Source organism: Cervus elaphus, chromosome 7 (assembly GCF_910594005.1).
Source record: "Cervus elaphus chromosome 7, mCerEla1.1, whole genome shotgun sequence".
Lineage (NCBI taxonomy): Eukaryota > Metazoa > Chordata > Mammalia > Artiodactyla > Cervidae > Cervus > Cervus elaphus.
Genome location: NC_057821.1, coordinates 36,076,794 through 36,099,515, shown reverse-complemented (window position 1 = coordinate 36,099,515; position 22,722 = coordinate 36,076,794).

The window sequence follows — 22,722 nt, the reverse complement described above, 5'->3', positions numbered from 1 at the left end:
AGAGGGTCAGCACTCCTAATTCCTGCATTCATTGTATATAAAAAGCATATAAACTAACCTACTGCTTTGTGGGTTGTTTTGAAATTCAAATTAAATGACTGAGTGAAAGTATTTAGTATCTTATAACCTATTTTATGTGCGTAGTCACCGAATTGTGTCCAACTCTTTGCAACCCATTGGACTGTAGCCCGCCAGGTTACTCTGTCCATTGATTTTTCAGGCAAGAATATTTGAGTGGGTTGCCATTTCCTTCTCCAGAGGTTCTTCCCAGCCCAGGGATTGAACCCATGTCTCCTGTGACTCCTGCATTGTAGGCAGATTCTTAACCTATGAGCCATGAGGGAAGCTAAGCCTATTTCATAGGTGGTAGTTATTATTTAGGAAATCAAATTCTTGTCAAATAGTGATGTTGAATGTCACAGTCCCTTTATTTTACCAAGAAATGCCATTCAAAGACTCACGATGACTCTATGAGTTAGAAAGAGCATCCTCACTATTGTTAATAGTGTCCTACACTATTATACTAGTGTATCCACTACACACACTATAGTCTATAACAAGTGAGGACACCATGAGTTAGAGGACTCAACAACTAATCCAGAGTCACATCGACAGAGCGGAGATCCAAACAGGCTCTGTGACTCCTGAAGCCTTCTGCTCATTACGTATCAATTCACTGAGTCCAAGAAGTGGAATTTGCTCAGTTTGACACCAGCTTAATCCCTTTAATTACGGCCATCTGAAGAATATGTTAGAACTGTACATGGAACAACAGACTGGTTCCAAATTGGGAAGGGAATATGTAAAGGCTGTATATTGTCACCCTGCTTATTTAACTTAAATGCAGAGTACAACATGAGAAATGCCAGGCTGGATGAAGCACAAGCTGGAATCAAGATTGCTGGGAGCAATATCAATAACCTCAGACATGCAGATGACACCACCCTTATGGCAGAAAGTGAAGTAGAACTAAAGAGCCTCTTGATGAAAGTGAAAGAGGAGAGTGAACAAGTTGGCTTAAAACTCAACATTCAGAAAACCAAGATCGTGGCATCTGGTCCCATCACTTCATGGCAAACAGATGGGGAAACAGTGGAAACAGTGACAGACTTTGTGCTCCAGACACAGATTTCGTGCTCCAAACAGACAGATTTTTTGCTCCAAAACCACTGCAGATGGTGACTGCAGCCATGAAATTAAAAGACTCTTGCTTCTTGGAATAAAAGCTATGACCAACTTAGATAGCATATTGAAAAGCTAGAGCCGTTACTTTGCCGACCAAGGTCCATCTAGTTGAAACTATGGTTTGTCCAGTATTCATGTACACATGTAAGAGTTGGACTATAAAGAAAGCTGAGCACTGAAGAATTGATGCTTTTGAATTGGTGTTGGAGAAGACTCTTGAGAGTCACTTGGACTGTGAGGAGATTCAACCAGTCCATCCTAAAGGAAATCAGTCCTGAATATTCATTGGAAGGACTGATTCTGAAGCTGAAACTCTAATACTTTGGCCACCTGGTGCAAAGAACTGACTCATTTGAAAAGAGCCTGATGCTGGGAAAGATTGAAGGCAGGAGGATAAGCAGATGACAGAGTATGAAATGGTTGGATGTCAACACCAACTCAATGGACATGAGTTTGAGTAAACTCTGGGAGTTGATGGTGTTGCAGGAAGGGGGACCCCTTCCAGGGCCCGAAACTGGGCTCTTGTTTAACACTCGGGAAATGAATTGTCCGAGGAGACACATGCTGACAAAGCAAGAGATTTTATTGGGAAAGGGCACCCGGGTGGAGAGCAGTAGGTAAGGGAACCCAGGAGAATTGCTCTGCCGTGTGGCTCGCAGTCTTGGGTTTTATGGTGATGGGATTCGTTTCTGGGTAGTCTTTGGCCAATCATTCTAATTCAGAGTCTTTCCTGGTGGCGCACGCATCGCTCAGCCAAGATGGATGCTAGCAAGAGGGATTCTGGGAAGTGGATAGACACGCGGTGTTTCCTTTTGACCTTTCCCAAACTCTTCCGGTTGGTGGTGGCTTATTAGTTCCGTGTTCCTTATCAGGATCTCCTGTCACAAAACAACTCATGCAAATGGTTACTATGGTGCCTGGCCAGGGTGGGCGGTTTCAATCAGTGTGCTTCCCCTAACAATGGTAGACAGGGAAGCCTAGCATGCTGTAGTCCATGGGGTCACAAAGAGTCGAACATGACTTGAGCGACTGAAGTGAACTGAAGAATATGGTTTATCAGAAATATATGTGTATTTTTTTAGCCTTTTGGAAATTTAATTTGCTGAACTTTTAATTTTCAAGTATCTATTATTGTTGCTCTATCACTTTTTCCCTAAGAACAAAACAAAGCTAACCAACCTCTTGCACAATAACACAACAAGGTTCAGTGATAAATTTTATACAGTAATAATTTAAAGTAATGATGTGCTTATGGCTTTGACGTTTCACAGCTACCTCAAAATTGAACACTGAGAGTCAAGTTTGAATTCATTCATGTGACAGGATGTTAATTCAAACCTTTACTTTGGAAACGTGAAGATAAAATCTTATGGAGGTTACTTTTAGTAATTAAAAAAGTGTAGGTTTTGTTGTTTTAACAAAAACAGACCAGACCTTTATGTTGTCTTCATTACTAGTGTAGTTTTTAAAAGCTTCATGTTTTCCACCTATGTTCACTATTTTCTCTCTCTAAAATTCACTTTAGATATCTGAGGTCCTTTTATTTCCTTCATAATGTGTGAATCCTGCATCAGAAAACCACCAACTTATTGTAAGCTTGTAGTTAATTACAAAAAAAGCAATTTTATTACTAGTACTGACTTCAGTCTTATAAAACAACAAAACAAAGTATGGAATATTTTAAGTAAATTGCTTTTTATAGGATTTCTATCTTCAAAATTGACTGTGACTTCATGGTTTGTTGTGAAGTATCAAACCACATTAGTCTGAACTTTTGATCAAATTGACTAAATTCAGTAAATTTATTTTGCTCTACATGTGACCAAAAGTTCATTAGTAATAGCATAACTAGATTTTAGGGATAATAATAAAGACTGGTAAATGTACTAAATCAGGAAGTATACTCTTGTAGCTTATCAATGTTGGACTGTGTAAACACGTTAACAAACCAAAAGCACACAAACAAAAAGAAATAGAAGGAAAGAACTAAATTCAGAGGCATGTAAACAAGCAAGGTAATATACCAGAAAGGTCAAAATCTGGAGAAACGTGTTCCTACCCCAATTTAGAAATTCCTATGGGGATTTAGGTAAATTGCTTGAGGGCTTGGTGCCTTAGTTCTTGTAAATGGGCTTGACTGAGCCTAAACAACAGATGGATTTCCAACAGTTACTTAACATTTCTGTAGGACTTACTAATAGAAGAAACTATGTGTCATGCATACTTTTGTTTTTAAACTTTTACTTTTGTATTGGAGTATAGCTAGTGGTGAAAAACCCGCCTGCCAAGGCAGGAAACATAAGAGACGTGGGTTCAATCCCTGATTTGGAAAGATCCCCAGAAGAGTGCATGGCAACCCACTAAATATTCCTGCCTGGAGAATCCCATGGACAGAGTAACCTGGCAAGCTAGTGTCCATTGGGTCGCAGAGAGTCAAACACGACTGAAGCGACTTAGACAAATGCAGGCATAGCAGATTAACAATGTTGTGATGGTTTCTAGTGGACAGCCAAGGGACTCAGTCCTGTACATACATGAATCCGTTCTCCCTCAAACTCTTCCCATCCCGGCTGCCACAGAACGTTGAGCAGAGTTCCCTGTACTATACAGCAGGACCTTGTTGGTTATCCATTTTAAATATATCAGAGTGTACATGTCCATCCGAAACTCCCTAACTACCCCTTCCTGGCTTCTTTACCTGCTGGTAACCATGAGGTCCTTCTCTAAGTCTGTTTCTTTTCTGTAAATAAGCTCATTTGTATCGTTTCTTTTTACAGTGAGCATATAAGTGATATTATACAATATTTCTCTTTGTCTGACTTACTTCACTCAATATGAGAATTTCTAGTTGTTTTTTTTTTTTTTTAAACTGTTACAAGCTTTATTCTTGTATGTTTTATGTATTCCTGTTCTGTGTAAAATTCGGCTTGGGGTGGGGAGTGTTCTCTGTTTAAAAAAACCTGTATCTATCTTTCTATTTATTCCTCTCCAAACAATCAGACAAAATAGTGTGCCCTCATATTCCATAATGTAGTAGTGTTGAAAAATCCACATATTTGGATCAATGTGTAGAGTAAGAAGGGATAGTGAGAGTGATTCATTTAGTCAACAAATATTTATTGACTAAATAGGTGTGTCTACTACATGATAGAACCAGGTGGCAAGTGGTAATGAATCTGCCTGCCAATGCAGGAGATGCAGATTCTATTCTTGGACTGGGAAGATGGGAAATGGCAACCCACTCCAGGACTCCTGCCTGGAAAATTCCATGGAGAAAGGAGCCTGGTGGGCTACAGTCATGGGATCACAAAGAGTTGGACAAAACTAAGTGAGTGAGCACACATGATAGAAAAATGTGGCCTCAGGGGATACAATCTTGCAAGATAAATTCTGGATTGGTATTCAGTTGGGTCCAACACACACTAGTCATGTCAATTTAGGTGAGTCATATTTCTAGACTTAGATATTTAGTAATCTGACTCTCTGATCATACATCTTGCCAAATGTCTCCTTAGGTTCTAACTGCCCACCTGGCACTTTCTCCCATTACAGCACTCTTCACAGACTCAATTTACTCCTGTAACATAATTTTGACAATGTTCCTGGCCTAATTTAGGTTTAATTGCTCGAGGATTCCAGGCTGCGAGTTTCTGGAAAGTGTTTTTCAGGATATTTGTTTCTGATTTTGTGTTTGTTGTGCTATTCTATTATTAAAGCATCATTTCTTTCCTTTCCTTTCTAAACACCTTGAAAATGTAACCTTGAGAGGGAGAGGCTCGGACCTACTAACACTTCTGCATAAACTACTTCAGCAAGTATTTGTTTATGGCAGATGGGATTAAGCATGGTGGGACAGATTCTTGAATTGCCTGACTTTTATAAGGGAGGAAAAGGAAAAAGAAGTTCTGACAAGTCAATGATCATGGAAAGGGGAAAACGGGAAATTTGCAAATACATTTACCACACGATTTCCTGATGTTCACTGAGGAACTTAAGTTTCTGTCATCAAGAAACTTAAAAATATTTTAAAGGACAAAGAATGGGCAAAATACAACTCAAATAATTATGCAGGTATATAACAGTTCAGGGCTTCCCAGGTGGCTCAGTGATAAAGAACCTGCCTGGTAATGAAGGAGACGTGTTCAATCCCTGTTTGGGAAAGATCCCCTGGAGAAGGAAATGGCAACCACTCCAGTATTCTTGCCTGGGAAATCCCATGGACAGAGGAGCCTGACAGGCTACAGTCCATGGTATCTCAAAGAGTCAGACACAACTTAGAAACTAAACAACAACATTGAGTATAACAGCTCACTCTCAAAGTTAGTGGATCAGAGAATACATGGAAATTCAAAGCATTGCAAATATCTTTGTGGAATGATTTCTCCTCATCAGTGGATGCCCAAATGTAAAACCAAAAAGACTGTCCCACACCAACATCCTTCTCCCATTCTTATTGTTATGTTAAATCGTGATAACATTTCAAAATTTCAGATATTCTGCTTATTCTTGTTGTTCAGTGACTAAGTAATGTCCAATTCTTTGAGACCTCATAGATTGTAGCATGCAAGGCTTTACCGTCCTTCACTATATCCTAGAGTTTGCTCAAACTCATGTCCATTAAGTCAGTGATGCCATCCAATCATCTCATTCTGTTGCCCCCTTTTCCTCCTGCCCTCAATCTTTCCAAGCATCAGGGTCTTTTCCAATGAGTTGGCTTTTCACATCAGGTGGCCAAAGTGTTGGAGCATTAGCTTTAGCATCAGTCCTTCCAATCAGCATTCAGGGTCGAATTCCTTTAGGACTGAAGTAGTTTGATCTCCTTGCTGTCCAAGAGACTCTCAGGTCATCTCTAGTGCCACAATTTGCTATTATTCTGCTTAATAGCGTAGAATAACTCACACCAGAAACACAGCTATGTCAGTCAATGGGTGGGAATATGTTATAGAATTTTAGGTCTCTAAGAAAGACAGAAAGAATGAGTTACTCTGTTTAAGACTGACAGGAACAGCAGAACCTGACTCAGCTGGCAGTCCTAAATTCAAGCCACTCTTATTTCTGCAGGTTTTGTTTGTTTGTGTTTAATAAAAATAATCACTTCTTACATGTTTATATTCAAATAGGGACTCAGAAGTCAGTAAATGCATCTATTCATTCAGTTGAGAAAACCAATTTTCCCAGTGTGTGCACATGTGTTTGTGGTTTGCTAACTTTTTTTTTTTTGTCTTTTTAAGAAATACATATGCTGTAGCTTCAAGGGTGGAAAATTTTATACACTTCTATGGTGAGGAAGTTTAATGGTAACCCTTTTGCATGTGTTTTTTTTTTTTTTTTTTTTTTGCATGTGTTTTTGAAGAAAAAAAAAAAACTTTTAGAATAGATATTGCCTTAACACCAAGGAATACAAATAAGACAGTGTATTTGAAATCTCTCTCTTGCAGGATCTCCAAATAAGAATATCAGGTCACTAGTTCTTTCTGGGTCTCATTCTGTGTTAATTCTACATAAACACATCCTAGAAAACAGCAAGAGGATATGCCAGTTGTGAGCCTCCAAATACATTCCCCTTCTCTGTATGCTAGAGTATATTTTAAACAGATTATATTTTTCCCTCTGTGTTTCAGTTTTCACAGTTAATAAGACAGGCATTTCCATGGCTGACTTGCTGTTTTCATGGCTAGCAAACATTCTGATTAGTATTCCAGATACCGTGTTTACCAAATTCTTTTCAAAATACAAAACACCATAGACAATAAAACATTTTCTTCTTGCTGTTTATACTTAAAACATCAAAATAATACTAATCATATTGTTAAATATGTTATGATTGCTCTGGTAGCTGGTGTTTCTAAAGAAATATCTGTTGAACCAATATGACTTGAAAGATTTTCATGCCAAGTAGAAGCTGGAGAAATTAAAAAAAATAATCTTCTCCCATTAATCTCATATACAAAACTGTAAAATAAAACCTTGCATTGCACAAGGGGGAAGAAAAGCTGGAGATTCACAATGTTGAGAGTTATGAGCTTCAGTTTTTATGATCTGAATATTTCTGGTGCTCTATCAACCTTTAAAAACCTCCACTAAACGGAGGATAGTTAAAGGTAACAATGTGTAAGCTGCTGGTAAGTTTTCGTAATTATTCTTGTGAAATTTTTAGAATCAGTTGAGTTTTAGTACCAACCTAATTAACTTCCCAACCTAACTCTTCACAAGCATAATTGATTCAGTGTTTCCAAAAAAAAAAAAAGGAAGCTTAGCTCTTTCCTGCTATCATTTCCTCATTTGGATTCATCCTAAATCTTATGATATTAAGGATGGCACCATAATAAATAAGATTAAATTCAGTAAAGTGATAAGAAGGAAAGTATAGGAAAATTGAGGAAAAGGGGGAAGTGGTGGTGGAGGTGGCCATTCTCAGTTCTGTTCAGTTGCTCAGTCATGTCCGACTCTTTGTGACCCCATGAACTGCAGCACGCCAGGCCTCCTTGTCCATCACCAACTCCCAGAGTCCACCCAAACCCATGTCCATCGAGTCGGTGATGCCATCCAGCCATCACATCTTCTGTCATCCCCTTCTCCTCCTGCCCTCAATCTCTCCCAGCATCAGGGTCTTTTCCAATGAGTCTATTCTTCGCATGAGGTGGCCAAAGTATTGGAGTTTCAGCTTCAGCATCAGTCCTTCCAATGAACACCCAGGACTGATCTCCTTTAGGATGGACTGGTTGGATCTCCTTGCAGTCCAAGGGACTCTCAAGAGTCTTCTCCAACATCACAGTTCAAAAGCATCAGTTCTTCAGTGCTCAGTCTTCTTTATAGTCCAGCTCTCACATCCATACATGACCACTGGAAAAACCATAGCCTTGACTAGATGGACCTTTGTTGGCTAAGTAATGTCTCTGCTTTTTAATATACTCTCTAGTTTGGTCATAACTTTCCTTCCAAGGAGCAAGTGTCTTTTAATTCCAGGTTTGCAATCACCATCTGCAGTGATTTTGGAGCCCAGAAAAATAAAAAGTCAGCCACTGTATCCACTGTTTTCCCATTTATTTGCCATGAAGTGATGGGTCCGGGTGCCATGATCTTAGTTCTCAAGGGGAATGATAATGCTGCAACATGCAGGTCACATGAATTTCTGTCATAGCTTCTAAAGATCAGCCCCAAGCTTTGCAATTATTTTTTTAAATTTAAAATATTATGTTCTGCATAAAAATATGGGATAATTTCATTGACCGATCTTATTTATATTTTAATTTTTATTAGAGTATAATTGCTTTACAATGTTACGTTAGTTCATTCTGCACAATTGAATCAGCTAAATGTACTAAAAAATCCTCTCCCTTTTGGTCCTCTCTCGACTCCCCCACTCCCATCTAGGTCATCCCAGAGCAAGGGACCTGAGCTCCCGGTGCTAGACAGCAGCTTCCCACTACCGCATGGCAATGGATATGTGTCAATTCTAATCTCTCAGTTCGTATCCCCCACCCCGCCATGTCCACATGTCCATTCTCTACTCCTACCCTGGAAATAGAGAGGAAAGAAGTAAGAGGAAGAAAGAGAAAGGGAGAAAGAAAGAGTACTTAAGAAGAAGCTACTTTTTGAGAATTATCCAAGTAGATAAATTACAAAAGCAAATGAAAGTCCAGATCTAGTCATATTTACATAAATTTGCTTTCAGTTCTTGGTAAATTCACTGATTAGTTCTATCACTCAATCATTTTTTCCAGGTGTGTGCAAAGAGCTAGAGGGAGAAGGGTAGAAAAGACCTTGCCAGATAAGGCAATGGTTTCAAGCCACAGCAGGGACCTTAGTATCTTGGGAGTATTTGACTGTCAGCAAAATGATCTCCATGCAGTGTTCTCCAGTTTCTTTTATACATACAGTTCTCTTGTTGCTTCAGGGCGTCTGTATTAAATATTTATAAACTGGCTCAATGTCTCAGGCTTTGACTTGGAAGCCATTCTAGATAGGGCCTCGTATCAAAGAGGGTAGTCAGTTCCAGAGAGAAAAGCAAAGAGAGAAACAGAGTTTCAACAGAGCTGTAGTTATTTTCTGTGTGAGCAACTGGCCTTCAGAAGCAACTGACATCCTTAGTCAGATGCTGAGCATGTGAGGTGGAAAACACGTGGCTGGCACCCTTCACAGAGCATCCTGCGTCTCCATCGCGCAGGTGTTCTGGCTCCAGAGGCCTGCCAACCAGCAACCCGAGTCTCTGAAGGGATTACGCACAGTTGCCTCTTAGTTAAAATAGGACACTTATGCAAACACAGGATCCACTGTTGTTCACTGTAGTTGTTCTCATTAACTCCCATCCTCTCTGGTTTAGAAACGAAAGAAGCAGATGTAAGCCATGCAGGCTTTATGATTCTTGTTTTGCGACTTGTTAAAATGGGCACCCACAGTTTCTACAAAGTGACTACACAACTCTGAAATGATGCATGAAATGGGAAAAAATGGAAACAATTTTTGCCCTGAATGCTCAGGTCACAGAAATTACAGACATGGATTCACACAGCAAATGGTGATAAGCCTCCCGTTAGCTTCAGCCAACAGTTAGGCTGACTGCAGTGGGTCATCGCCACAGAGCCGGGACTGAGTCAAAAAGAATAGAATGTCTGTCTCCTTTGACACCATGTAATGTGAATTCTCTCAGGCTCTGCCCTTCTTCCAACCCTACCCACCAGGTTTTCTTCTCACCTATGCTGCTTCCTGACTTTTTGCTTTTCTTCCTGTTGCATGCCCTTTCCAAATATTCCATCTTTTATTTGTGTGCACTCTTCTCTTCTACATTTTTTCCTCTAAGTTTCCTTACTTAGTAGCTGCTTAGGAAGCATGTTGAAGGAAGGCAAAGTAGGAATGGGGTTTTGGAATGTAGTATTTATTTAAAATACAGTCATACCCAGGAGACAAAACCACCAAGTGCTACCTATCTTTAGGTGCCAAGCCATGTATTGTAAAGAAAGAAAAGCTATGTTATGTCCCCATTGTTATAATGGGCAATCAGATGTCTGCTGGGACACGCTTGGGAAAGACCACTTTCCTATGCATTGCATGCCCGCATGTGTGTACCCATAAAACACGTCTGGGTTACTCCCCAGCTGTCTGTCTCTGTATCTATCACCTTCTCTCCACCTCAAAGAAAGAGATTAAAATGTAAAGAGTAGGAGTTGTATTGTATACAAGTATAAATTTGAAATTTACTTCGAATAAAGAATAATAAAAATCCATGCTGCAATTTAAAGGCTGCATTTCTGGGGAATTTTGCAGTTTAGATGTATAAATGAGGCTGAGAATGTTATAATCCCCATTGCATCTCTTTCACTAAGAGTCATTACTTGACTTTTAGAGAGAAGTAGAAAAGTTTGTTGTTTCAGTGATCATGCGATATTAATACAAATTTGACAAATTCATCTAAAAAAATAAGAATCATTATTTGACTTGCAAGAATTCCTGGAGTGTCCAGGAAAAGTGTGAGAACTGACATGAGGATACTGACAAAGAGTTCTGACTGGCACCTACTAGTTGTAGGAACTGTTGAAGTTACTTAGCTTTTCTAAGCCTTGATTGTTTTTTAATAGTAAAATTGGGGCACATCCCTTTTAAGAATTTTGAGAATCAGGTGAGATGGAGTATGTTCAAGACTTTTTAAAATTAGGCAACTGTGCATCGAGAAGGTTGATTACCTGGTTTATGATGCTAGCCTCTACTTCAATTTCAGATGGCTAAGCTGTGAAACTTGTTTTAGCTTCTTCAGATTTTGTTGTATTAGTTCATAAGTCAAAATTTCAAGGTGAGAATCTAAAGTAAAAGTAAATAATCCATGTTACATTGTGAATAGGAGCATGAACTCCTCAGCCAGTCTTATTGTTCGGTCTCTAAGTCTTGTCCGACTCTTTGCAACCCCATGGACTGTAGCCCACCAGGCTCCTCTGTCCATGGGATGCTTCAGGCAAGGATACTGGAGTGGATTGCTGTGCCCTCCTCCAGGGGATCTTCCTGACCCAGGGATCGAGCGGTGTCTCTTACATCTACTTCATTGGCAGAAGTATTCTTTACCACTAGCACCACTGTCTAATGGAGTTCAAATCCCAACTTTGCTATTTGACTCTATTTCCCCTTTTAATAAAATGTCCATAATTATACTATCTCCAGCACAGGGTTGATTTGGGGACCCTGTGGTGTAGATTGGTGCTTGGCATATGTAATATGCTTCATAAGCATTTGCTGAACTAAAAATAAAATGTACTCAAGGCTTTTATTATCACAACTGCTCTCACTGGCATTCTAATAGAAGTATCTAAGGCTCAAATATTATTTGATGTTCAAGCTTCTGCACAGAGATCCACTCTGCAAGTTTCACATGCTTTCAATAAGATATTTGAATCATTTCTATTTTTGCCTTCTCACCATCAATAAACTACTTCCTGTGAGTCTTTTTTTGGCAATCAAACATGCACTGCTCTAATGCATGTAGATTTTAATCAATTAGTGGGGTTCAACAGGTCATTTTTTCCGGTTGCAATAGTTTGAGAGGTTAATTTTGCAAACACCTGAATACTCTGGAGGATTATGGAGAAGCCTGAAGTTATGGTGCAAGCCTAATCTCAGTGGACTGAAAAGAGAATGATCAGTACATAAGTATAATCTTTTCTCCATCAAATGTCCTCGGTATCTTCATCTTAAACTTATATTTCCAAGCTGCTTTCAAAAATAATTTTGCAGGAAAGTTGTTCATGGGTCTGGAGATATTTATCATATATACTCACTTCCCTCTTTACCATACCTACCTCCTTGCTCACATTCCCAAGGATAAACAACTCTATAAGACAAAATATTTATCATTCAAATGAAAGTATCATTCAAAATAAAAGTATCATTCAAATAAAAAGTATCATCAAACCCCCAATAAGAAGAAATTGAAAAAGAAGTGCATATGTGTATGTATGTATGTTTGTGTGTATGGAGACAAAAAAATAGCTGTTAATTAATTCTCAGCCATTTTCATATTATAAATGATATTTTATACTAATAGTGATAGAAGGCTGTTAACAAAACTGATCTTTTTATAAATAATATCATGTTGAAAATATGATATTAATTATATATTATATAGATATAGATATTCATATTGAGTTAACTTGTTGATTAAGCTTTAATATTTTCCACACATGACACAAATACAATTTAATATGTTTCTTTTGCCCTTGAATTCTCTAACTTTTGTCTGCATCTGTATCACCTGGAAGGCTCAATACACAGAGATTTATGGGCTCATGCCCAGAAGTTCTGACTCATTAGGTCCGGGGTACAGCCCAAGAATTTGTGTTTGGCAATTATTTCCCAGTTATGCTGATGCTGCTAGTCTGGGGACCACACTTTAAGCACCACCATCCTATAGTTCTCCTGGAACAAAGGAAACTGAATTTTATTGTGATAGACTGTCAACTTTTTTGGCCTCCTGTGAATCATACCTCTTGGCAGCAGTTCCCTTTGCATGAATTTGGGCTTGCACCTTGTTTTAAATAGTAGAAAGAGGCAGAAAGATGCTGTGGCAGTCCTGGACCTGAGCCTTAAGATAGCCTGGCAGCTTTTACTTTTGTGTTGTTGGAAATCAGCCGCTATGTAAGAAGTCTAACTACCCTGAGACCTTCGTGTTTGGGAAAGTTCAAGATAAGCACATGGAGAACTCACATGAAAGAGAATGGAGGAACCCAGCCAGCAGAGAGACCCAAGTTCCCAGGCTGACAGCCTCAGCTGGGCTCCCAACAGCCAGCCAGCACCAACTTGTCTTATGAGTAAGGGCATTCTAAGCCTGCTTGCTATCAGTCAACATAAGGTAAGGCAGAAAACCTGCCAAGACAACTGATGATTGTGAGAAATAATAAACAGTTGTTAAGTTTTCATGTGATTTTTTTTTTAAGCAGCAATAAAAAGTCAAGGGCTTCAAGGAGAATTTTACTGAAGGCTGGGAAGAATAGGAAGGATATTACTGCTCGTAGCTGGAGAAAATTGGACTGGTAGGAAAATGAGTGAGTCTCCCGTACACAGTCATGTGGATGACAAAAGGGTGATTTCCAAGCAGAATGTTGAAAGTTCAAATTTACTTTCTCTGATAAAGATAGGAGGCGTGAGATACAATAATTTTAGTTTTAGTTTTCAACTGAAATAAAGAAGAACTACAAAGAAGCCAGGATTCACTTCATTCGAATATTAAGCTATTTATCATTCTCAGCTTTTTGAAATGGAATAATTCTCAAAATAATAAATGACCTGAGGGCAAAGATCCTAAGAGTTTTTGTCAGTAAAATGTGGTGTCTGGATTAGGGTCAGGTCTTAAGACACTTTGTTAATTCCTTCAAAACTTAAGGTGATGTTAGCTAGACCCTCTCTGCTAACAGTAGTGTTTCTGAGACTTTTAACGGTCTACTGCATAGAACTCATCTGCCAGGAAAAGGACTTTGAAGAACCATATGATATTGTCCTGCACCCAAAATTAGAGAGGAATACTTTTTGAAGAGGTTTGGTATTGTTACTTTCTTCTATTTTACAATAATAAGATAAGCTCCAATAAGATTCATTGGAAACCTGTCAAGTTTTTAAGATAATTGTATTAACAGAAGCACTGCCAATTTGGATGAAAAGAAATAGACACCGTTCAAAATCAACAGCTTTCTACTGGCAGGAAGTAGGCTGAGAAAGTTACTCATCTATAAATATGGGTTATTTAAGATGGAAAAGGAAGGACAGATCAGAGGCTGGAACCATTAGTTATGGAGAAACCGTTGCCAGTCATGGATCTATTTATATTTACCATAATGGATTGCAGAATTTCTTTGGATTGGTAATTACTATGTGCTTCCCATATTCCCTGTTTTTGAATGGGAAAGTTTATTATGATTTTTCTTATTCCTGGCTTACAATTGTATGTTGGGATATGAGGGAGAGGTAAATTGTCTCATTTTTCTCGCAGATCTTCAAATCAAAAGGAACCATGTCTTACAAGACTAAGACTATGCTATAATGAGACGTAGCTTTGTGGGTTGTTAGGAGGGAATAGATATATTTTGGATGTGGATCTTGAATCATTGAGGGCTGGAGGACATATGAACCTACCTGCAGGAAGAGGATCTGGGAGGAAGAACCAGGACCCTCACTGGCAGCCCCTGAGCCCCTCGCTAAGTGGCATCAACTTATCAGACATGTGAGTGAGCCATTAAGGAAACAGAGCCTCTGGCCCCAGCTGAGTCACCCCCACTCATATCATGTCAAAGACAATCCGACCCAAATTACAGAATTATGAGCAAATCAATTATTTTTTTAATCCACTAAGCTATAGGATGATTTGTTATGCAAGAGGTATTTGAAATGCTTTATCTCTAGAACAAAGAAAGGTTCATCCTAAAACTCAACACCCCAATCTCCTTTCCCCTTTGTATCTGTATTGCCAATAATCTTGCCTCCTAAGATTCCTAATATCTTTTGCACTTATAATTTTTCTACATAATATAATCAATATTCTTTATACATTTATCTTTCCCCCTTCTGCTTTTTACTCATCACTTGTGTAACAAGTCATTATGTTTTTTTTTCTATTTCTTCATAATGTATCTAATATTTGACTTCAAAATCTTATCCTCACAGAAACCAGTAAAATGGACATTACTGAGAAGTGCTGGAATCTGCCTAATAAAGATGGAGTTGGGGATTTTCTCAGCCTCTGAGTTCTCTCCTGTTTGCTCTCCTGGAATCAAAGGATGCATGATTGCCGCCCAGAAGTGACTCTGCAGCATCCACAGGGTAGAAATACTCCTGGAATCCATCCAATCCTCTCCAGTCCCAGAAAACTGGGAACTTATTTTGCTCTTCTTACTTTATTTGCAAGTCTACTAAACTTCCAGTTCTCTTTTAAGATCGAGTGGTTGAGTCATTATTATTTCATTTGGGAGACTAAATCCAACACCAAGACAGGATTTTATTTTTGAACAGTTGTTAAGTTGTTCAAAGGAGCAAGAAGGATTCTTGACCTTTGGAAAATTTCAGGACTAGGTTAACATTCTTCTTGCCTTTCAAATATGGCTCTATTTTATCTTTTAATTATAAACCTGAATAAATATTTAACATGAGATTAATTGTTTGTACTGTTGGATCTTCTTATGGTCTACTCAATTCAGCATTATTCATTCATTCATCCAAACTCACTTCTGTATCCATTCACCAATTCACCATTTTTCGTTATTCTTTATGATTAGGTTTATATTAAGCACAAAATCAACAGTAATATCCCAACTCTGATGTATTGTTTTATTTAGCTGGTTTCAAGTTATCTAGGAGAAGTAGATTATTCTTGAACTTGATCACCTTAAATTTACTAGTTACGAAAATGTTTTGAAAAAAAAAAGCAGATAAGAAAATAGTATTTCTGGCACATCACAGAATTCTTAGCAAGTGTGTTTACTGCTCAGTGAATGAATAGATGAAATAAGTAAATGAAATATCATCTGGGTGCTCGGTCTAAACCCAGAAAGATCAAAGGAATTTAGGGAAATTGTGTGTTCTAGATTGGGATGTGTTCTCCAAGTTAAAGTCTTTTTTGATTTATCCTCATCTCTTTTAGGGATTTTCAGGATCAGTAAATTGTTCTCTTCTACCTAGAAGGCAACCACAAGAGTAGAAACATGAAAAAGTAACTTTACTTAAGAAAAAATTAGCAAGCACCTACAGATGATCACTTGAACTCATTTTTTGAGACCTAAAGCCATTAAAAAGTTCTTTCCCATCCGTTTACATCAAACAGTGACATTCTAGGAGACAGTGGTAGAAGCTGGGAAAGGCAGGGTATCACAATTGAAGGGTGTCCTGTATATTATCAGTTATAAAAACTAAATTCTATTTAATTTTTAAAATGTGAATGTGGTCAAGGCAATAGATATATTTTGTTTATCCACTGCTGTGCATAAACAACTCTAAAACATAATGGCTTAAAACAACCATTCTTTCACCCTTTCTCACAATGGCACAGGGAGTGGTATATTGTAGTGTCCAACTGGACTTTTCACTCTCATGCCTCAGATGTGTATGTGGACCAAAATGGCTTAACTGGGGTCATAGGTCTGGAACTTCCCTTTTTTCTTTCAGTTGAGCTTATGAGTTCTCCTCCAGTGGTGTCAGGGTTTCTGCTTCTCTATGTATTCTCTCCACATGGTTTTACCACATGGTGTCTCTAGGAGGGGAGCCATACTTCTTACATGGAAGCCAGGGCCCCCAGAAGTGCAAAAACAGCAGCTGCTGGGCCTTCCTCAGGAACTGGGAGTGTCATTTCTACAGTATTGTATTGGTTAAGGAGATTTTCTGTCCCAGCCCAGATTTAAGGAGAAGTCACTACACCAAGGTGTAAATACCAGAAGGTATGATTGTGGTGTTCCAGTGGGACAAATCACAAAGTGCAATTCTTAGCGCTTATCAGCTGGAGTCACAAGTCTAAAATCAAATTTGCAAAACATGCATTTGGCTCCAGCAAAATGTACTGATGTCAAGAAGGGAAGATCATCATATTGATGCTAACATCCCAAGGATGGACAAGAATAAAAAACATGCCCTGGAGGAGGAAAGACTTCTTCACCTTTATCTTGAACATTAATTGTTCTGATTAGAGTCATTCTTTTCAGCGTCAGAGAACAGAATGAATTTTGCTATTCTGCTGTGAATTACCCTCTAGAAAAATTCAACTCTTGAATGTAGAAATAACCATTGCTATTCTTGGTGCTGATTTCATATTAAAAAATTGTAAAATAAAAGGATATTAAAAAGCATGTGATCCTCACCAATTGTTATGTATTTTAGCTGAGGGCTAAAGACAAATGCCCAAAACAATCTTGTGCATCAGAATATCACCATTTACATCTTTTGTTCTCTTGTTTTCTTATGTATTGTTCAAGGTCCTACCTAAAAATGAATGAAAGGGCAACTGTCAAGATGACAGCTTAAACATAATCTTCTTTGCGTTGTTTCTTTGATGTTCAGTTGTGTAATTAAAAAGAAAAGACATGTTTAATCATCTCCCTATTCAATTAATTTATCTCTTTGTATGATATTAAAAGAATGACAAGGCAATTCATACTTAAAAAAAATATTTTACTATCTGTTGCTCTAGGACTAATTCAGTTTTGCAAATTAAGATTGGAAGAGATTGCAAGGAACATTGAAGGGAAAAAGGAAACCCTAAATGGACCTCCATGTTTATTAGAGAGTATATTGTTTTCTTAGTTTTCAATTATATTTTATCTATGATTTTAATTTCTCAAACCTCCCACATAGTGAATTTTTTTAGATTCTTTCTAATTATTATTCACATCTCTATTTATCTGTCACAAAAAATGATATGAACTCTGCATACATTTTTATGCAGCTAGCTCTACAGCAGTGCACAGGATGAAATATTTCAATAGCATCTGATGTTGTGTATACTTTTCACCCCAGGAGATTTCTTTCAAGAGAAAGTAGTAGCCAGGATGTTTCAGAGTCTATCAGTATTCATATAGCTTTTATTTTCGGCTTCACAGTAAGCCTCGGGTATAAGAATTGGAGGCCTAAACATGTAGCCTTTGTTTATATTTACAAAATAGTGGAGAAAGAGGAAAAGGGAAAAACAACAGTGTAGAAATAAGGTTTTTTTTTTTTTTTTTTTTAATATATTTCGCTTCCCTGGTGTGGAGATATTAGATGCAAAACCATAGCCAAAATTAACATGTATGTGCACGTGTGTGTGTGTGTGTGTGTGTGAGTAGCAACCTCTTTGTTAAATCATAATCAATAACATTCTCAGAAAAACTTACAGGGAAGAATGCCTATTCAACTTTGATATTTTAACAGGCTAATTCTTTTGAATTTGTGGCCTTGGAATGTACAGGTCTAGGTCCATATGATCACTGATTATTTAAAAGAGCATAGTTGATTATGTTTCTTTATTAATAGGGTGACTTTATGACTTGCCTGAAAACCACAAGATAAGTCAAAACCCCCTTTCCCACCCCCTAACCTCCTAACCACTGTTTTTTCTGAACCACTCGGAATAATCTAAAGCCCTATTCAGCTTGCAGCCAGATGTGAACAATCACTGCTTGACACAGGGTACAAATAACACCTCCTCCAGCCATTACTCTTAAATTGGAGCTCTGCCCTTGATGGAGGCTGGAGTTTGCTCTGGCTTTTGTAACTTGCACGTGAACGGTAGGGAGAAAGACTCACAGAGGGAGAAGGAGTGTTTAGGTGGTAAGCTGCAGGCGGATCTGGGCTTGTCTCACCATAGAGGGGTCTGTTTTAAAGTGGAGTGAGGTCACAGGTCGCACAGTTCAACCCAAAGGACTAAGTGCACTAATGTATTGGGCAGACACAGACCCATTAAAACAAAACCAAACCAAAAATAAGGTGAGGAAGGGTCCAAGCCAACCTTGAAACCTAAATGACTATTTGTTCTCATTCTTCAAAACATTCGGGGGCCTTCTAGCCAGCCAAGGCTAGAGTTGTTTATGGTTCATAGAGTCTGAGAAAATGGAGCCCTGACATCTGACCTTGCATGAACCTCAGACAGAGCAGAATGAAACAGTCTGGACAGGAAAAGCACTATTCCCTTAGCAAGCTGCTGTGTTTGATGGTCATGGTCAGATTTTACCAAGATTCTGAGATTACACTTCAAAAATAAAACTAAGATTGCTCTTTGACTCCAAGTTGTATTGATTGTTTTTGTTTTTGCTGCCTGAGTCACTCTTTTTTCCCAAGTTAGGTTGCATTCTTTCTCTCCTCCTAGATGTCTAGAATTCGTTGCAAAGAATAGCAGCATGTGTCATCTGCAGAGAAGGCCCCTGCTGAGTTAATGTTCAAGACCAAGACATTAGAGCTATAAAAATCAGGAAAACAGGTAGCCTTCCTTAGTGCTTTATTTTTAAATTATTTCTGTTTTTTATTTACTTTAGCATTTTTCTTAAAAGTTGTTTTTGACAACAGATTGTCCTCTCTTCATAATCTTCATATTGAATTAACTACCTCAGGAAAAAAAAAAAAGAAATGATTGTATCTAACAGGGTAAAAACAAATATGGTTCACAACCTGTGATCAATACTAGTGAAGTTCATGGCCCAATGAATAGAAAAGCGAAGGAAAAGAGACCCAGGTGGACTTGAGAAGGCATTAAATGCATAGAAATGTCCCCTCACCCCCACTACAAAACATTTAGTGGAGCAATAGGAACTCTCATATACCGCTGTTGGGAATGCAAAATGGTGCACCCACTTTGCAAAATAGTTTGGTTATTTTTTACAAAACTAAACATGATCTTACCATACAGTCCAGCAATCATGCCCCTTGGTATTTACCCAAAGGAGTTGAAATCTTACGTTCACACAAAAATTCGCACACAGATGCGTATAGCAGCTGTATGCATAATTCCTCAAACTTGGAGGAAACCAAAATGTCCTTCAGTAGTTGAATAGATAAATAAACTGTGGTACAGCCAGTCAATGGAATATTATTCATTGCAAAAAATATATGTTATCAAGTCACAAAAAGACATGAAGAAATCTTCAATGAATTTGGCTAAGTGAAAGAAGCCAATCTAAAAAGGCTACATACTGTATGATTCCAACTCTGGAAAAGCTGACATTCTGGAAAAGGCAAAACTATGGAGACAACAGAAATATTACTAGTTGCCAGAGGTGGTGGGGGTAGGGGGTGAGAGATGAATAGGTAGAACATAGATGATTTTTAGGTCAGTGAAAATAGTCTGCATGATATATAATAATCATGGATCTATTTCATTATGTTGTTGTGTTAGTGGCTCACTTGTGTCTGACTGTTTGCAACCCCATGGACTGTAGCCCACCAGGCTCCTCTATCCATGGAGTTCTCCAGGCAAGAACACTGGAGTGGGTTGCCATTCCCTTCTCCAGATGATCTTCCTGACCCAGAGATAGAATCCGGGTCTCCTGCATTGCAGGCAGATTCTTTACCTTCTGAGATGCTAGGTAAGCCCATATTTCATCATACACTTGTCCAAAGCATGTACAACAGCAAGAATGAACTGTAATGCTAACTATGGATTTGGTACAATTATGAAGTGTCAGTGTAGGTTTGTCAATTGTAGCATGTTTTTATAACCCACTCTGGTGGGTGATGTTGAAAATGGAGGAGGCTGTGTGGGGAGGTGGTGTGTGAAAAATCACTGTACCTTCTCTCAATTTTGTTAAAGACCTAATACTGCTTTTAAAAAGTCTTAAAAAAATCACTTAAAATGAAAAGTGAGAATTGGAGGAGGAAAAAAATGCTTTCATATTCATTAAGCAGAAAAAGTAAAACTCTTAATATCAGCTCTGGTTCCGCTGAGTACTTGTTACTGTGATGCTGTCTGACTTGGTTATTAAGTGGCCAAGAAAGCCTTAGTAGAAAAAAACTCACTAGCTTAATTTAAATTTTGGCCACCCCAGCTCTTTGAGCTATGAATAGACTCACTCTCTCATTTGTTTGGCCTATGGGGAAAATCACCTCTTAAAAGTATGCTTTATAAGAAAGTTACTAGATTTCCCTTGAAAATAGCATTCATGTACTGAAACTTTTAAGAAGGAAAATGTTTGCTGAACATAGAGCAAATAATTTAAAAAGTGATCAAGTACAATATTAAGAATGCTCATCAAAAGAAATGTACATGCATATTAAAAACACTAATAATTTGCTTAGTTTTGTTGAGTTATTTCTTATATATATATATTAAGATGCACAGGGCTAAAATGAAGATCTTAATGAATTTTTATATATGGTATAAACTTCTTTCACCATCGCACATATTAAGATGTAGAACATCTCCAGCATTTAAGAAGGCTCCCACCCCATTCTGCAGTCAGTAGGTTCCCCAAGAGGAGCCATTATTCTGTTTAACCTCTTTTTAAATTTTGTATAAGTAAAATATATAGAATGTATATTTTTGTACCTGACTTCTTTTACTCAGCATTATATCTGTTAGATTCATTTATATCATTATGTGTACCATGAGTTCATTCTTTTTTAATCAATGTACAGGATTCCGTTATAGTTATAATACCACAGTTTGTTTACTTATTGTATAGTTGATAGACATTTTTTCCAGAGTGTGGCTATAATATGAACATTATTGTATATATCTTTTGGAGGAGAAAAGCATTCATTTTGGATGGATTTGTATCAGCAGTGGAGATGCAGGTCAGAGAGTAATTTAACAGGTTCTGCCGAATGTTTTTCTGAAGTCACTGTACCATTTAACTGTCCCACTGATAATGCAAGAGTTTTCATCCTTCTCCACCCTTCATATTCTTAATTTTAGTCATTTTGCTTGATGTTAGTGATAGCTCATCTTACTTTCTATTTTTCTGATGAATAATTATGTTGAGCATTTTTTTTTTGTATGTTTATCATCCTAACTTTTTTTAAAAAAGGATTTGGGAGTTCAGCTTAAAAGTTACTCAAGAAGCTTGAGGATGGTGTCAGTTTCTTAGCAGTGAAAAAGAAGATGAGAAAAGAGAACTAATATTTACTTAGTGCCTATCATGTTGTGAGAACTTTACATATGCTATCTCCATTAACTCTTTTAATAGCCATAAACGGTAGATGTTTTTTTAGTGGATAGTAGAGTTCATATGTTTATGAGTAGAACTTATTCAATTTTCTATTCCCTTCCTATATTCTGATATACCCTAATTTCCCCTTTATTCCACATATGTTGGAAATTAATATTTTTCCAGATTTATGAAGAATCATAGTTATTACTATGGCTTCCCAATGATGTTTCCTTAGCCCACTAACCATCTAACATCATGATGAACAGTCTTCTGTATGCCTTTTGGTGTTTAAATTTTTATAATAAATCATTACCATTATAATTTAAGACACTGTAAAGTTATTTCCATTTTGAAAAAACTCTATCCCTTCCTTCTGGCCAAATGAGAAACCATATCCTTGCCTTTTCAAATTGTTTTATGAAAGGTAATCAAAGACCTGTTTGCTTTATTACTTATTTTCAAAGGCCTTTAAGATCCTAGCTTTTTTTTTTTTTAATAAGTTGTCTTACCCAAGTTCCTGAATCAAATATTTACACTCTTCTTTAAGTTTTAGCAATTCTCCCTTATCTGTGAAGTGAAAGTCACTCAATTGTATCCAACTCTTTGCGACCCCATGGACCATACAGTCCACGGAATTCTCCAGATCAGAATACTGGAGTGGGTAGCCATTCCCTTCTCCAGGGAATCTTCCCAACCCAGGGATCGAACCCAGGTCTCCTGCACTGCAGGCGGATTCTTTACTATCTGAGCCACCAGGGAAGCCCAAGAATACTGGAGTGGGTAGCTTATCCCTTCTCCAGAGGATCTTCCCGAACCAGGAATCGAACCGGGGTCTTCTGCATTGCCGGCGGATTCTTTACCAACTGAGCTATCAGGGAATCCTCTCCCTTATTGAGCATTTTCCTTTTACAAGAATGTTCTCATATTTATACTTAGTCTCACTGACATAATTAGCTTGTTT